At 38.0% G+C, this 17,452-nt stretch overlaps 1 protein-coding gene across 1 annotated transcript in view; it reads left to right on the top strand.

Moving 5' to 3' along the window:
* Nucleotides 1-9,170: 9,170 nt before the first annotated feature.
* Nucleotides 9,171-17,452, top strand: part of LOC124391272 (cell migration-inducing and hyaluronan-binding protein-like) — a 137,852-nt gene continuing 129,570 nt past the window's right edge. Inside the window, exon 1 of the mRNA XM_046857742.1 lies at nt 9,171-9,317. The gene's annotated coding sequence lies outside the window, so the exon portion shown is untranslated. The remainder of the gene's footprint in view (nt 9,318-17,452) is intronic.

The raw sequence follows: 17,452 nt of genomic DNA, 5'->3' as shown, positions 1-17,452 counted from the left end.
TGCATTGTGTAACTACTGTACATATATGTCTCAGGGTTCAAGTGTAATATATCCAATGCTTTTCAAAATAGACCTGAACTGAGTGGAAAAAAATGATCCTCAAGTCAAACACAGCCAACACCAACAAATGCTACCATTACCATTTGTCATTTTTTATTGTAGATCTATTAAACAGACTATATTTTTTTTGTTTATGTTTATGTTCTCATTTACAGTTTTTATTACATTTATACTGTTTATTATAGATTTAATATATTATACTATAATATATTATATTATAGTATAATATATTCATTTTATGACAAAGTCTTACAAAACACTCTTCGATTTCTTTTTTCCCCTGTAACATGTGCCTGTGGAGACTGGCTGAGTAAAAAGTCAGAGTCAGTAAAGTTCTTTCTTGAAAAACTATCATGCTTTCTCTGTGCACATCCTCCAGATTGTAGGGTGTTGGTAGAATACACAAAACACTGTCCAGGGCAAAGTAACAACACTTAATATCATTGTCCAATTATATGCATCTTTTTTCATTCAGTTCTACTCTTCCATGAATTATTTCAAGGCAGAAGTCACTGTCCTCATTCCTACACGCTACCTGTATAGTGCTGTGTTTGTATTTTTCCGACCTCTTTCGCAGCAGGTGCAACACGCCAGGCCATCAGGTGATGCCCTGATTTGTGGCAAATCAGAGGTGATTATAGATCTACACTCTGCAGCCTCACGTCTGCAATGCTGTTGATTTGCTACATGGGTGTGCGCTCACGGTCCTCTTTATGAGGAGCAACTTTACACCTGCACATTCATGGGTTCATCAAATCTGTTAATCATGTGGCAGCGGCGAAACTTGTAAACGGGTGCACATACAGGTAAAGAGCTTTAGGTAATGCTCACAACAAACATTATAACTGAAGATAAAATGTTATCTCCAACTTTCACACTTTTGGCATGTTTTTTAAAGCCTGATAGGCTGTTTTGACTAATTCTTGACGAACAACTGCTGATCTTTTGGGATTTTTATGCACAACAGTCTCTAATTACACAAAATGATACAAAAACCAAAAAACATTCAGTGAACAGCAGTTCAGTTTTTGAAAGGACAGAATGGCCAGATTGGTTCAAGTTGACAGGAAGGCTATGGTAAATCGCACAATCACTCTTTGTAAGCATGGTGAGCAGAAAAGTATATCTTTTAAATGTATATTTCCATTTTATAACATTTAACAAATGCCTTATTTAGAGCAACATACTTACCATGCAAACTCTGTTAACGTTGTCTGTAAAAAATGTTTGTGTCAGTCTGTGCTCACTGTAGCCACAGGTTCCTGATTCTGTATTCCTGATTCTGTTGTTGCAGTCTATCCACTTCAAGGTTCAGTGCATTCTGAGATCTTTTTCTGTATACCACAGTGGAAAAGAGTAGTTATTTCAGTTGCATAGCCTTTCTGTAAGCTTGAATCTGTTGGATGTCAAATCAATAATGTTCATAATGTTTAAATACATTTTCAAAACACTTCCTACACTCTAATCAACTTCTTCTGCTGTTTAGCAGATGAGATACTGGAATGAGGATGAATATGAAATATGGGGAACATTTTTATATGGTACATATATGAAGTAATGGTCATAAGGTGCCTGATCAGAACTGCATCATCTTCGTGGCTGTATGTCCTGCATCTATGAATAGTTTGTCCCTGGCTTGATGTATTATAGCCAAATAAAATGCTATTACCGTATTTTTCGGACTATAAGCCGCTACTTTTTTTCTACGTTTTCAACCCAGTGGCTTAAACAACGAAGCGGCTAATTTATGAATTTTTCCTGGGTTTTGCCCGATTTCACAAACTTCAAGCCAAAAAACTGAGCGACATAACATTAGACCAATGAAATTTCTGAACAAAAACAAAAAAAAAGGCACCTCACCTGTGTTCTGAGCTGCACGGCATCGGGAGAAAAAACGTTTTTTTTTAAACGCACGACGATGCCAAAAGATAAACTCCCGAGAGAAATAGTTGCGAAAGGAAGGGGGAAGTGAACAATGATTTTCTTGGTTGGCTACTGTTTAGATACAAGCCGTTGTAGCGCGTTGAGTCTGGGTGAAGGGATAGCTCCAGTTGTAACTCCAGTTGCAACAGAAATCATATAAGCACAGACAGGTTTATAAAACTCGTGCTTTTTTATTTTTCTTGGCAACAGCGTTACAGGTTAGTCAAAGAAACTTAGAAATGAGCATCAGAAAATAATAATATCCTCGTCTTGAACACATGCAGTAATAAGGGAAATGCTGTGCCAGGCTATTCCCAAAATACAGCTATGCTCCTAAAGGAAGCGCAACATATTTCACCCGTTACACCGTGTGTAACGTGTCTTTCGTTAAAGCCTGTGTAAAGTACATTAGTGTAGACACCTGCGGCTTATTTATGTTAAAAATGAAAATATTTGTAAAATTCAGTGGGTGCAGCTTATATATAAATAAGTCCGGAAATTACGGTAGTTTTCTTAAGATTAGGTCCTGCGGTTGTGGTCTCGTGGTCACAAGGCCTCACGGGAGGCCTGTTGTATGTCTCACTAGCCATCTGGCCAGTGCTGCCTTTGTTGGCAGAGACAGAGGGGTAATCAATTCTGCATCCCACCTCAGCAGGCATCTTGTTTACATAGCTTAGGCGCAACCAGTAAGCAGACTTGTCTATCACAATCCTTCTTTCCTGACAATGGAAAGCTCTAGCTTGAGCAGCAGGACTTCAACATATCTCATCTATTCCAGTCAGACATGTACAGAGTGACAAAGTCACTTCACCTGACAGTCAAGCTTTCAGAAGGGGGTCTTGCTTAAGCACTGGGTTTTACACACACACACCCCCCATATGCACATACACACACACACACACACACACACACACACACACACACACACACCCCATATATATATACACACACACACACCATATATATATATATATATATATATATATATATATATATATATATATATATATATATATATATATATATATATATATATATATATATATATATATATATATATATATATATATATATATATATATATATATATATATGGGTTAATTTATGGTTGCTAAGTCACCTACTGGTATGTTTTTAGGAGGTGGAAGAAATCCAAAGAACCCAGAAAAGCCCATATGGGTGGTTAGCTCAGGTTTGAACCCTGAAACTTGAAATCTGTGAAGCAGTAAGATGCGCTACCTATTTTCGAGTTAGTGGGTATTTCCTCTACTCTATTCCTCTCTATTTTCTTTTTCCTGTCGATGTAATTGCATTTTTGCGAGCTGAGATACAAAACTGGTAGCCACTGATAAGGTAGTGTGTCATCATATGCGAGTTCACTACTCCATTCAGCGATGTAACAGCTCCATATCCCTTATTCAAATCACAGGAGCTCATTAAATCCTCATCGTGTACAGGAGATCAGCTAAACAGCATTTATACACTATGAATGACTTCTAACATGGCTCCACCTCAAACATCAACCCGATCCCAGGAGAACAAATTAAATCTCTAGCAACACTTCCACTATTTAATTGTGCCTCTATCTGGAATTGTATCTGCATGACAGGCTGACAGATCTGCCCAAGTCAACTTAGGGTTCCTTTCACAAGCAAGCAGGAAAGAGGAAAGCAAAGCCTCCATATTGTACCATGCCAATACAAGGCATAGCCAGAGTCTCTGCTTGCATAATATCCTTCCAGGGAAAATAACATTCCCATTTTCAACACAAGGCTGTAATGAGCCCTGGGGTAACATCACTGCCTCTGATGAGAGACTGGAATCAGCACTGATTCAAACAAATTGCGCTGTTTGAAAAATTCCTCTTCCCTGCAGAAAATATATTGGATAAAAATATTTAAAAAAGTGTTATAAACATAGGTTATTTAGTTGTTTGTCAGCAATTTGCTGTGGGTGCAGTGTAGCATGACAGTTGTAGGAAAAAAATGTGAAAACCCATATAAGCTATGATCAATACCTGCAATGTGAAAGGTGAGATTTATTTTGTCTGCGAAAAAAACCCCAAAAAACACAAACATTTACACCATATTTACTCTTTATAGAATGAGTTGGAAGGTTCGATTTTCCAGTTCAGTAATGTCAATAAGGTGACAAATATGTTTGTGTCTATTCTGACATTTGATTTTATGATTTGTTGTTAAATCGAAAAAAAAAAAAAAAAGGACAGAAAGACATCATAAAGCTAAAACATAAATCCTAATCACTTCCTCTGCACATATCTACCTAATAGAACAAAGTTCTGCATGCTTTTCTGCTCACCATGGTTGTAAAGAGCATTATTTGTGTTATAGCCTTAAAACCTCCAAACCTTCTCAGCAGCAACGTATTTTCACACAACTGCCACTCATTGGACTTTTTTCCACACCATTTCATGTAAACTCTAGAAACTGTTGTGTCTGAAAATCCCAGATCAGCAGTCTCTGAAATACTTAGACCACCCATCTGCACCAGCAACCATTCTACAATCAGCGTCAATCAGAACGCATTTGTATCTGTATCTACAGTTACTCTTTGTTGTGTCTGATCATTGTGGGGTGTTGAAAAAAAACACTAAGAGTTGATCAAGCACTGTGGATTTTGTTGTAGGGATGTGCCTGTTTTAATGCATTGTGACATTTCGGGCATTGCACATCCTTTCTCATGGTTAATTACTTCAAGCCCTCCATCCTGGTTTATTAAATAAATCCCAGAGTTGCCAGATTGGGAATGAATATCTTCCAGTCCAATTACTGTTTACAAGCCTCATACCAGTGCCACTTTAAAGCAAGACCAAATAAGCATTAAACTGTACAAATGAAGAAAAAAAATGAAAGAAGACATGAAATTTCCCAGTTTGCTCAAATTTGGACTTTTTATGCCAACTCATAGTTGCTTGTGATTCATGAACTAGATATGCATTTTATTTTCGTTTCATTATGGTAGAGTGTAAAAGTAATAAGCATCAGAAAGTTTTCTATTTCAGTATTTATCACTATATATAGTATCTATTTCTGAGAAATGTGTGTGAGCAATAACTTAGTATTTTGTCTTGCAATGACATGTGACCTAAAATATGGATTCACCTTTTCCAATGAACCAACAAAGTTTTTTCCTTAATCACAATTTATTAAGTACTTTTTTTTAAAATTTGTTCCTTCTGATTGCTACGAGAGCAGTAACCAAGCCCCAAAAAAGCTCCAGTATTACATGGTTTGAGGCAGGTGCATGGTACTTAACCTGCAGAACCCATGAGGGAATTGTGTTTCCTACTTTCAGGGCATGTCTAAAGGTCCCAAGATACATGCAGGGAAAAAACAGTCAAAGAGATGTCACGGGAATACATACTACAATCTACTCTGCAGTTAAACTATATTAGGTGACTAAAGTCAGACGTTTACAAAGAAGTGGCAATCACGAACTGTAGATGTAAAATCTGTATAGGTAATATACTAAAGAGCAGAGAAGGAAAAAATAGGTTGAAATTCTTTACTTATAAAGTTATGATTTGACTTTTCATTATTGTAAATAGCCTAATGGTCTAGTGGTCATTTTTCAGATGCTATAAAGAAAAACGTTTGGACTGCCCATCAGAGTCAAAGCCAACCAATAATATATTATAGAGTAACTATGTCTTTCGTGGCCATTTTCTCTGACATCTCATATCACCAAGATGTTTCCACCTACAGAAACTCTTGCACACAATGTTTTTTGCACCATTCTGAGTAAACTCTACAGAGTGTGTGAAAATGCCAGGAGATTAGAAGTGTACAGTTCATGCCTGATCTTAAACAGGTACTGAAGCCATAATACCAAAATCCTTAGCGGAATACAAAAAAATTAAATATACAGTGCCCTCCACAATTATTGGCACCCCTGTTTAAGATGTGGTCGTGGACTTCTAAAAATTCCCTTTTTTTTTAAAACAACATAGAACCCAAATGCAAAAAAAGAGAAAAATCCAACCTTTCATTTAAGTACATAACTTTGGTGGTAAAAAAAATCATACATTTAGAAAAAAAAAACTTGAAATCATGTGTCCCACAATTATTGGCACCCCTAACAATTCCTCTGAAAATTTTATTTATTTATTTATTTTTTATATATTTTTCTGTAGTTGCTAAGGTTGGTCAGGGTATCTAGGGACTTTTAATTAGTAATTCATGATTTCCTGTTTCCCTGGGGTATAAATATGACGTGACACAGAGGCCTAATTCTCTTACCCATTTGTCAACATGGCAAAGACAAGAGAACACACCATTCAAGTAAGGCAGATGTGTGTCGACCTTCATAAGTCAGGCAATGGCTACAAGAAAATAGCCACTCGCCTTAACTTGCCGGTATCTACAGTCAGAGGAATCATTAAGAAGTTTAAAACAACTGGAACAGTGACAAACAAGGCTGGAAGAGGTCCCAAGTTTATCTTGCCACAACGCACAGTGAGGAGGATGGTAAGAGAAGTAAAAAAATTTCCCAAGTTTACCGTCACAGAATTGCATCAAAGATTGGCATCTTGGGGTCACAGAGTCTCAAAACAACCATCAGACGCTCTCTACATGCCAACAAGCTGTTTGGGAGGCATGCAAGGAAAAAGCCTTTTCTCACTAACACTCACAAAGGTAAACTTCTGGAGTTTGCTAAGCGGTACTGGGACTTCAACTGGGATCGTGTGCTTTGGTCAGATGAGACTAAGATTGAGCTTTTTGGCAACAAACACTCTAAGTGGGTCTGGCGTAAAACAAAAGATGAGTATGCCGAAAAGCACCTCATGCCCACCGTGAAGTATGGTGGAGGATCTGTGATGCTGTGGGCCTGTTTCTCTTCCAAAGGCCCTGGGAACCTTGTTAGGGTGCATGGCATTATGAACGCTTTGAAGTACCAGGATATTTTAAATAAAAACCTGATGGCCTCTGCCAGAAAGCTGAAGATGGGTCGTCATTGGGTCTTTCAGCAGGATAATGATCCAAAACATGTGGCAAAATCTACACAAAAGTGGTTCAGCAGTCACAAACTCAAGGTCCTCCCATGGCCATCTCAGTCCCCAGACCTCAACCCAATCGAAAACCTGTGGGGCGAGCTAAAGAGAAGAGTGCATAAGAGAGGACCCAGGACACTGGATGATCTAGAAAGATTGTGCAAAGAAGAATGGTCAAAAATCCCTCTCTCTGTGTTCTCCAATCTTGTGAAATGTTATAGGAGGAGATTAAGTGCTGTCTTGTTGGCAAAAGGAGGTTGTACAAAGTATTAACATCAGGGGTGCCAATAATTGTGGCACACATGATTTCAAGTTTTTTTTTTTTCTAAATGTGTGATTTTTTTACCACCAAAGTAATGTACTTAAATAAAAGGTCTTAAACAGGGGTGCCAATAATTGTGGAGGGCACTGTAATAATAGCTAATGAAAAGGTGGAGAAAAACCCCACAGCTTTACTTTATTTTACGCTTTTTCCCCAGGGTTTGTAAAGTAAAGTAGTAAGAATAGAGAAAATAGAGTTATGTATGACAGTTACTTATATCACACATGCCCCAAAATGCAGTCAAATATACTGTATCTAACAAACTAATATAGCAGAAATGTATCATTATTGCATATATTTTTCATATAATTTAATTTGAAGATCAGTTTCAGTTGTTTTATTTGCTATGTTTTACCTGTTTACTTCTTTAATGATTGTTTTTCATTTATTTGTACTACATATTTTGAAAGAATGTTCTCTTTCATGTGCTTTTGTGTCTGATTTTCACAAAGGAATGCATGAACACATACTGAACATTGTGTAACTTCCCAGTAACAAGCAAAACACGTTTAACGCGTGTTATCAGCAGTCTAAAAGTACACAGTCAGCAAATAGTTTGGCTAAATGTGGGGCAATACAATTCTTATTAAATGCATCATTATTAACCATTATTAATAATAATAATAATAATAATAATAATAATAATAATAATATTTACGTGTTAATAATTTTATTGTAGACATAACATCTTTCGAATTCTTTTTTTTTTTTTGTGGAATGTAAAAAATGTTTAATCAAGAAGGATTCTTACTCAATCTGGCAACCCACGTCATTCTTCAGATACATGTCTGGAGGAAAGCAGCAGGTGGAAATTAAATATATCACCACTGACAATTTGATCAGAGACAATTCTTATTTTAAACTTAATGCCATTTGTATTGGAATGAGAACATGGGGTCAGGATAGACCCTGGAGAACATTTACCATGTTTTTCAGCTTATACTACGTTGCAATAACACTTAAAGTGTCCAGTGAACACTTTTAGTTTGTTTGGCAACGTTCATTCAATAAAGAACATTGTGTTGAGTTTATTAACTCAAGTAGTAAATAGTAAATAAATGACATCATTGCGTGTTCAGTCTAATTTATACTCCATGAATAAAGTTGATATGGTTCCTGAAAGTGTGCAGTTAAAACAGTACTGTATATAGACAGACAGACATATAGATGGGCAGACAGACAAGTAAACAAATGGACAGGCAGACAGAGAAATAGATGGACATTCAGACAGACAGACAGACAGACAGACAGACAGAGGAGTAGGACAGACAGTCAGACGCGGGGGGGGGGGTGGACGGACATTCATACAGATGGACAGATAGACACAAACGCACAGATAAACAGACAGACAGACAGACAGACAGACAGACGAAAAAACACAAAAAAGAGAGACAGACTAACAGACAGCAGACTCATATCACATGAAATAACGCATAAAGTGTGGAATGAACTCTTAGTGTTTCTTTGTGAACATTATAACAACGTTAAATGAACCATTGGTGTGAAGAAAGAACACATCCAGCACTGAATTGGACTTTTGCTTTAATTTATTTCTTCTACATTTGCGTTTCTTACAGCAGGAGTAACAGATCGTGGGGTTTTTGGGGAGTTGATGTTTTACAGTTAACTCGGTTCGCTCCCAATGAAGTGCCGCCGGCCGCCGTGCGCCTCGCGCCGTTTTGAAATTCCATGTCTGGCCGCAGCGCGCGGATCGCCCTCTTTATTTGCATATGCATACCTGTCTGGGCCAATGGAGCGCCGCAGGGCGTGGCTAACCACCTCCCTCCCCACGCTCCCCCCCCTCTCTCAGCACGGTGCTCGCGGCTTGCACAGGTCTGTATAAATGGGAGCGCAGTCGCGCGCACAGCTCATACAATAACACATGCACGCACGCGCAGGCACGCACACGCTCCGTGTTCATCCCCGCTCCAGCAGCAGTTTGGATGACAGTTGGGTTTGTTTTGCCAAGAAGCGGACAGCGATTTTTGTTCATGCATCCAGGTTTGTGTGTGTGTGTGTGTGTATGTGTGTGTGTGTCACTTTGTTCTTTTATGGACTTCCTTCCCCCTATATTATCTGTGTACTGTAGATCACTTCCAAAGGTTGAGAGTCGATATCTCAGGTGCGTATCAGGAGAGCGCGAGCTCCTTTGGGGAAACTCAGGATGCTTTCTTTAATTCAATTTGCATGCATATTTTTATATTTAGGCTCGTGCAATTCAGGGATTGCCTGATTTCATTGGAAATCGAGGATGCACTTTAATCTTACACAAAAAATTCACGTGTATATACCCAAAAACAAACAAATGGAGCGCGTCGGAGTCACTCATTCCACAGTTCTAACGTGGCAACCTGATTCAAATTCAAGTCCTTGTCATTTAATTCAGTGCACCTCTCTCTATAAAAAAAATAAAAATAAAACCTCACGTTATGCTGTTAAAAAGTTGAGTCATTTGTGTTCATGTACAAGAAGCTGACCTGGTCTATGAGAATCAGTGCAAGTTGAAGCTCGGATGAGAGAGAGAAAGAGAGAGGAAAGGAGCGCTGAACAGCTGAGTTGGAGCTGGATGCACGTGGTGGCATTGCACGGTACAGAACCGTGTGTCAGCGCACTAATAATAAGCGTCTTGATCAGAGTTTGGTGAATTTGGCTCACTCGGGAACTTCAGTCCTTGCTGTGATGCTGAGATGAGCGACCCCAAGAAGAAGCACCTGTTACGGCATCGTTGCATCATCACACCCAGAGGTGAGTGCATGCGTATTTTGATCCTCACGTGGATTTCTGAACGTTTCCTGACACGTGTTAATTGAATAAATACTTGAATCCACAGTTGTGCAGGAATGCCATTGAGTAGTAATTCATTTGCACTGCAAAAGCTTCAGAGATGAATTGAATAGCTGGAGGACCCAAGTTTTAAGTTGTTTATTGTGGTGTTTAAAATGATGCAGTCTTGGTTTAACACCTGATCAGAAAGCTTGATTAAACACCTCTGACAATACTGGAAACAGCTGTGTATATGTAACTTCAACACTATATGAATCTGCTTATCTCTATAGGGTGAATGACACTTTAGATATATTCAACAATGTATATGACTGGAAATGTTTTTTCAACACTGTAATGAAATTAGTATTGTAGGTGTTAATACATTTCTGTAGTTATTAAGTCAGTATTTAATGCATTGATTAAACACCTTACTTATTCCAGTATTGTAGATGGTAATGCAGCACCGAATGTGTTAAATAAATACTGAGGTCATTATGTCAGTATTGTATGTGTTAATGCAACTTAACAGTATTTAGGTCAGTATTTTATGTGTTAATTCAACACTGTTGTTATTAAGACTGCATTGTTTGTGTTAATGCTACTCTATAGTCATTAATTCAGCACTGTCTTTGTTAACGCAACACCCGTGGTGTTAATTAAACACCTTACTCATTATGGCAATATTGTAGATGTTAATGCAACACTGTGTTAATTAAAGACCATAGTCTTTAATTCTGTACTGTAGGTGTTAATGCAACTCTGTAGTCATTAATTCAGCATTGTAGGTATTAATGCAACAATTTTGGTGTTAATTAACACCTTACTCATTATGCCAGCATTATAGATGTCAATGCAATACTGATTGTGCTCATTAAACACCTTAGTCATGAATTCAGCATTATATATGTTAAAGCAAAACTGATTGGGTTAAACACTGTCGTCATTAAGCCGGCGTTGTCGGAGTTTCCGGAAACACTTGCTATTTAGTCGCCATTATAGGTATTAATTTAACGCCACTGGTATGAATTCAGCAATGCAGTTGTTAAATACATACTCTAGTCACTAAGTCAGTATTTTGTGTTTTAATTGTTAACTGTAGTCATCAATTCACCACAGTTGATTTAACACTGCAACGTTATTCAACACAAGATTCATTTTGATATTTTATACTAATTTAACATTGTTTGCATCTAAACCTTTTATATTTTATTCAATATTGCAAGAGATAATACACCCCTGTAATAATCACTTTAACTTTTAAAGAGACGGATTAACATCAAGTCTAACCATAAAACCTCCAGGCAATATCCAGTAGAATATCTCATGCAGCTGTTGGGTGTTGTTTTTAGCTAATGCCAGGTAACAGACAAACAATCACACACCCCAACACAGACCTGTGATGTGACTGTTGACATCTGATCTGTATTATTCACATCTAGCGCCTGACTGATGAAACCAATTGTCAGCTAGACTTATTTATGAATGCTGTGGGCCAGGTTGCTGCACACGAGGTACATTTTTGAAAAGCATTAGCATTTGGATCTGAATTCTTTCTGTGATGGTTATTCCAAAAGTATTTGTTCCAGCAGATCTCACTTGTTAAGATCAGTCTTTACCCGGCTGAATTTTCACCATGTGATAGTTGGGGTTCTTCCAACGTTAGTCATGCCCATCGTACTATTACATAGCTTGGGGAACACTGGCATTTGTAGGCTCTGTGCCATTAGTGATACACTACACAAATACACTGACACTCACTGGTGACAGGTCCACTGGGAATAAATTGGCAAGATTGCAGTTTTTTAATGTCCAAACCAAATGTCATTGAGCTGCCAACACTACAGACACTGGATTTCCCAAACGCTCAACATTGGTTAGCTCAGCCCACTGGGTTGCCAGATTTATAGGCTTTGGTTTATCAAAGTCATTGACACTGGGTTGCCAAGCCCACTGATATTGCCTTTTCAACTGTAGCAGTTTTGGCTTGCCCAGCCATCTAGCACTGGGTTGCCAAGCCCACTGGCATTGAGATGTTTGTTTATTTTTTTTATTTTTTTTTATAAGTGTGAAATTGCAGCAGGTTGCCAGAAACAGCTTTTCATTCCTCGTCCAGCAGCTACTAAATGGTGTGTGAAATTATCGAAAGTGGCGATCCTTTTCCCACACATTTTCAGAGCACCCACTCCCATTCTTTCCAAGTTGTTAATTAATGGCAGAGGAGTCTTCAGAATGAGTGTTTCAATGAAATTAGTGCCGCGTGCATGCGATGGTCTGCATCCTGTGCCTTACTAATGACTTGTGCAGTCACAGCATGCTGGTTTGCAGTCACCTACTTTCTCTTCTGGCTCAGAAGGAAAGTGGCACATATATGCAGAAACCATTGTGGCTGCATCTTATTCATATAAAGTAGCACTCAGACCAGTGGCAATTAGTTTATTATAGTGTAGCAGGAAACAGAGCAGTGGCTGTAATTCTGCTTTTCCTGTCTGATGGTTATTTTCGGCTGTACATTAAACACAGGCTGGCTTCAGAGTGACCTACTTACACACACTCACACACACTTACTCACACACACACACACACACACACACACACACACACACACACACACACACACACACACACACACACACAGGTGGAGCTGACAGATGTCCTCTCACTCCGCCCATGCCCTCTGATCCTTTCCATGATCCTTCCTCCTTTTTTCTTTTATTTTAAACCTATTATTTATTCTATTTCTCAGTGTCTGTTTTCCGAAAGTGTTACAGTTTATGTCTAAAATAAGAAATTTTTAAGAATACCAGAATACATTGAGTCAGCTGAAGGAGAATTTTGGGATAGCCGTAATTTTCCTTTAAACAGTGTCATTTTGGAGTCTGTAGTACTCCCATAAAAACTTTACAAAAATCTGATGGAAACTGAGGTGTTTTACAAGTCACACATTCGAGCGATTATGGATTGAGATAAAAAAAAAAAAAGGAGAGATTTTGATAACATAAACCTGTTTTTGTTTAGCATCCTTACTCTTTTACAAGCTAGTCAGCAGATTAGCATGCTGGCTTTTAGCTACAGTAAAGGCTATAGAGTATATGTACTGTATACATGGTTTTATTTTCACATTTTCTTGATAAATGTGACAGCATGGATTGTAGAGTATTAAGATGCTGCTGACGGGTAGGAGTGGAACAATATTTATCTTACAATTTTGAGTGGGATGAGCAGGTATAATAAAAGCTAATGGTGAGACATAGCATAAGCATCTGGAGCAATATTTATTTCTCCCAATTGCAGAAAAAAGGTCAACTCAGGATTAATGTAGGCACAAATGAGCTAAGATGAACAGTGTGTGGCAATAACCTGATAAACTTATACAACATGTCAGTGTTTATCATGGTTTCTGAACAAATCAACGTGACTAGCACTAAGTCACGAATTCACACCCATTCACCTGAAAAACACGCTTAGCATTAAATGATTTTTTAGGTTATATAAGTTCTGTTCTTTCGCATCAGTGAACATGTTTCAGCCTGTTTGCTCTCAATCACTCGATTTATGAACAGGTTCAGTTTTATTTTTCTTCTAAATTTAGACAGTCATTTCCCTCTATTATACAGAAATGACAGAGTAGGTGCAGACTCAGATGCCAGACCCCAAAACCGCTGCTCTTGTAATAGGTCCACAGAACACACTTAGAAAGAAAGTGCTAATTGTCCTTTAACCTATACACAAGTTCACAGTCTGTCTGGAGGCACTTTGTTCAATAGCCAATTATGTTTCCGTGGAATTCTATCCATGTCGGGATTCAAAGTCGCTATATCTCCACACGTCAAAGTGAATGGTTTCTGCTGCATCGTTCACATTTTCTTTACATTTATTCATTTGCCAGATACTTTTATCATAGTTGAACAGTCAATGTCTGAGGATTTAGCTTCAGGGCACAACACAACATTGGCACTCTGGAATTTAAAGATTTGAAATTCGGTTGCTAGAACGGAACCTCAGCCCCTTTGCTTTCTTTGCATTCCTCTTCAGGTCTGTACTTAAATTCGGGTCCTGCTTTTGCCTCACTCTTTTACACCTTGGCTCATTTCCATGCAAATGAATACTAATATGGATTTGGGACTATTGGCACAAGCGTTGAATATTGAAAGCAGGGCCGGGAAGTCACAGTCAATGTAGTGATTAATATCCGTAGGGGAACTGCGTCCATTTGTGCTTCATTTTAAAGGTTTAAATTATATTCCCTTTATTACATTTTTACAGGATGATCTAATATAAAAGGCTGCTAATGCTGCTTTCTTCAACATAATAATTCAATTCGTTTGAACATGATATTAGTGTGGTGTTATAGGCAACAATGCTACATTCTTGTCAGATTTAATAATTGAAGTGAATAGGAGTGCGCTACTTACTGTTATATTTTCATGTATTCATATAAAAGCTTTTATATGCAAGAGCATGACAGAGATAAATGTGTTACCTTTGAAATGTAAGGGGTTATTTTCTCTCACAGGGACTGGCATCCACAAAATACACTATATAGACACATGACTTTTCCAGTCGTATGTAATTCTTCTCAAACTGTTATCACAAAGCTGGGGACACCTTTGGGTAGATCCCATTCCCATGAATTGGAACACTGGCTGCACTCCAGGCCTCCAAACTCTGCATAAGTATCTGTCTTTACTAACACCCTGTGGCTAAATAAGCATAAATCTCCACACTCTAAAATCTAGTGAAACATCTTCCCAGAAGAGTGGAGGTTATAGTAACAGCAAATGTGGAATGGGATGTTCAATCAACACTATCCATAGAGCTTTACAATTAAATCATTAATACAGCTGACCTTTGGAAGGTTAAGAGCTATGTTTAAGGACCCAGCAGTGGCAGCTTGGCGCTAAGCTAGGTCTAACCTCTTAACCACCAAGGTACCACTTTCCTATGTAGAATCCAATGTGCATAAATCTGCACTTAACACGTTTATGGTTTTTACATGAACACTGGGACTTGAACTTAACGTTTTGTCACTGGTTCTACAGCGTAAACTGTTGTCTTAGATGGAAAAAATGCAGCGACACACCTCAATCTGCCTCCAAGGAAGCACGTACACATTTCTAGATTGGATTGCTCGGAATTGGAAAATGATGAAATCCGGCGACAAGTGAAATGCATAATAAATGGTTCTATTTCTTGTGTGTGTTCTCGCTGCAAGCAATTTGTTGAAACTTTGAAAGACGAATTGCTCGTCCCGCAGGAATATATGACCCGCCTTATCGCCCAACAAATGTCCCTGTGCCTATATGATAACTGCTTGACATCTCATTCATTATGAACTATTTACGAAGGACCCTGAGTTTCCAGTATCCAATGCTGTTTGTGTAGACCTTATGCTGATGTCCCAAGATTAGTGTTACGGCAGACTTGGCTTATTGTGTGCGTATGGGAGGCAGGGATTGTTCTTACCTGGTGATCCAGAGTGACAAGAATTGAGGATGGAGTGGAAATGGAGCATTGCCTGCAGCCATTGTCAGCTTTTATTTAGTGTCAGCTTTCTGCAGGTCATGTGGGGCCAATTAGTGTGTGTTTATGCCTGAGATATGTATGTTTTACATTTGTGTGTGTGCGTGTGTGTATGTTTTTTTAAACTGTTTATCTCATTGGCTTGAATGTACGTGCACTGTGTTAGAAAGGATTTAGTGTTCATGCATGTATATAGTTTATATTAGGGCTGTCAAAATTAACACGTTAACGCAAATACATTTTAACAGCACAAATTTTATTAATGCGTGATTAATGCAGTGCGCATTTCTGTTTGACTATATTCATTAAAAATATGAATAAGTATCAAAGGGGCAAAATTAAAACCTTCAACACAAAAAACATTTCTTCACGTCATCCTTTCTTTACTCGGATATAAAAAAAAAAAAAAAACTCCAGCAAAAAGAAATTGCAATCACTAAACATTTGTTTTACTGATGCGCCATGTCTGAAATGAAGCACCAAAACCTGCCATGATGCACACATCCGGCAATTAAAACTGTCCATGTGGAAACATATCAAAAGTTCCGTTTGGTGTCCTGATGATTTAAGTCATTTAAAACACCATAAATATTTTAAAACATACACAAGAATATTTTGTCTCAACATCAACATCATGCCCATGTTAATTAGAGTATTACAAACTTGAAAAGTATTTAGGTACATTCAGAAGAGATAAAAATGTGCGATAAATTTGCGATTAATCGTGAACTCATGACAATCACGCAATTAATCGCGTTAAAATTGATCAACAGCCTATATATATATATATATATATATATATATATATATATATATATATATATATATATATATATATACAGTGGTCCCCCGGTTATCGAATTTAATTCGTCCCTTAAAACCGTTCGAAATCCGATATGTTCGAAAACCGGACCTTTTATCCCATAAGAAATAATGGAAAACCAATTAATCCGTTCCCGAACTCCACCAATACCCAATAATTAACCATTTTTTCCGCTTTTAGTCGTATTAATACTGTCAGGAACCCCTGCCACGCCCCTTCGGTGGCTGTCATACCTCGGTGCTTCAGGGAATGCCCCGCCCACATTGAGCTCATCGCAATCGGGCTTCCTCCGTAAAGCACCGTGGATATTATTTATGGACTGCCTTTTACCAGATTATCCCGATCTCTGCGGGTATTTTGTGTTGGCTCAGTAAAAGTATAAATGAACAACTTTACAACAGTAAGAAACAAAATGATTACTGTTCTTACCGCTAAATATCACTAATATTGTTCACAAACAGAAGTTGCATAGATGCTTACTCAGCGATGGTTAAAGCGGAAGCAGTTTCTTCCCCTCGCGCTGGGTTGGGCAGCGTGGGTGGTGTTCGATAACTGTAACTTTGTCCGTTCACCGGACCCAAATTTCGTTCGGAAAACCGTTCGCTAACCGGAATGTTCGATATCCGAGCCTTTCAATAACCGGGGACCACTGTATATATATATATATATATATATATATATATATATATATATATATATATATATATATATATATATATATAATTTTGTTTATTATATTATATATAAAATATTATATATTTCACACACAGTACATACATAACCGATAAGAGCGACCCTAATAAATTCCCTCAATCTGCTAACAAATGGAGCTATGCAACATGGTGACTGTGCGTGTCTGCACATCACTTAGCACCAAAGAGGGAGCCAGAGTGGTGCCAAATTTGCAGATGGATACAAAGGAACCCATTTCACTGTCGCTCACGTCTTCAATCTGCAAATAAAACCTTTATCAAAATTGCACTAATTCAGTGGCCCTTGGGTATTAGGGGACTTTTGGAATCCTCAA

Source organism: Silurus meridionalis, chromosome 9 (assembly GCF_014805685.1).
Source record: "Silurus meridionalis isolate SWU-2019-XX chromosome 9, ASM1480568v1, whole genome shotgun sequence".
In the NCBI taxonomy this organism is placed as follows: domain Eukaryota; kingdom Metazoa; phylum Chordata; class Actinopteri; order Siluriformes; family Siluridae; genus Silurus; species Silurus meridionalis.
The sequence above is the reverse complement of the archived record's forward strand: the minus strand, read 5'-3'. Positions and strand labels throughout refer to the sequence as shown.